Source organism: Dioscorea cayenensis, chromosome 12 (assembly GCF_009730915.1).
Source record: "Dioscorea cayenensis subsp. rotundata cultivar TDr96_F1 chromosome 12, TDr96_F1_v2_PseudoChromosome.rev07_lg8_w22 25.fasta, whole genome shotgun sequence".
Lineage (NCBI taxonomy): Eukaryota > Viridiplantae > Streptophyta > Magnoliopsida > Dioscoreales > Dioscoreaceae > Dioscorea > Dioscorea cayenensis.
Genome location: NC_052482.1, coordinates 12,253,032 through 12,254,233, shown reverse-complemented (window position 1 = coordinate 12,254,233; position 1,202 = coordinate 12,253,032). Strand labels below are relative to the sequence as shown.

Here is a 1,202-nt window from a genome sequence, read left to right as displayed (position 1 = left end):
GGATCTCCGCAACTAATTATTACATCCATTAGAAAATATAATAGAGGGTTCTTGCACTTGACGCGATTGTCCTAGGCGGAACAATATCCGGGTATCCCATATATATCGATTGCCTTACCTTCTCCTTTACTTGTGCTCTCTTTCTTGTTCTTTTACTTTTGTTATTTCACATCTTGTTACACATATCACTATTTTGGTGCCGTTGCTGGGGAGTAGGCATTTAGAGATACTTTGCACTTTGTTTTCTTAGCTATTTCACCATACATTCTATTTCATATCTTCTTATTCTATCATCATTTAGATTTCTTTTTCTTTCTTTTTGTGTGCAGCTACAGGTTATGACCAGAGGGAATCCCTCAATATTGATTGAAGGAGTTCCTTAGCTTGAACGTGCACTTTGAAGAAAGGGGAAGGAACCTGTGCAAGAACAGTCTAATTCAGCTGAGTTGGAAGTAGAATAATATGAAAACATGGCAACACAGAATGAGCAACAGCGAACATTATCTGATTATGCCAGACCTTCAATGTTGGGGACACAATCAAGTATCGTGCATCCCCTGATTACAGCTCAGAACTTCGAGCTGAAGCCCGCATTCATCCACATGTTGCAGCAATCCACACAATTCAATGGTTTGGCCGATGAGGACCCAAATAGTCACATAGAGAGCTTTCTTGAGGTGTATGATATGCTGAAGATAAATGGGGTGACGGATGATGCCATCAAATTGAGAGCCTTCCCATTCTCCCTAAAGGAGAGAGCGAAGCAGTGGCTACACTCGTTACCTAGAGCGTCAATTACAACATGGGAGGAGATGGTAAAAGCTTTTCTATCCCGTTATTTCCCTCCCAGAAAATAAGCAAAGCTTAGGAATGAGATCTCATCCTTTGTTCAATTAGAATTGGAGTCTCTATTCGAGACATGGGAAAGGTTCAAGGAGCTCCTGAGAAAGTGCCAGCAACATGGATTCCCGGAGTGGATGATTGTTCAAACCTTTTACAATGGTTTGAACCTGAGCACAAGGCAACTTTTGTAACTTCAAACTTCAAATAGAGTGGCGGCCGTGACTAACTGCACCGGGTGTGGTGGAGGACATGCTCCCTCCGATTGCCCGATCACTATTAGTGATGTTTCTTTGGTGGAGAACGTTGATTTTGTAGGTAATGGCATGAGACCTCAAGGAAACCCATATAGCAATACCTAC

The 1,202-nt window shown here is 42.0% G+C and overlaps 1 non-coding gene across 1 annotated transcript; it reads right to left on the bottom strand.

Annotated features, from left to right (window-relative positions):
• Window positions 1–860: 860 nt before the first annotated feature.
• LOC120274213 lies at window positions 861–967 on the bottom strand. The gene has a single exon (XR_005540747.1). It is a non-coding gene; the product is annotated as a small nucleolar RNA R71 (small nucleolar RNA).
• Window positions 968–1,202: the final 235 nt, after the last annotated feature.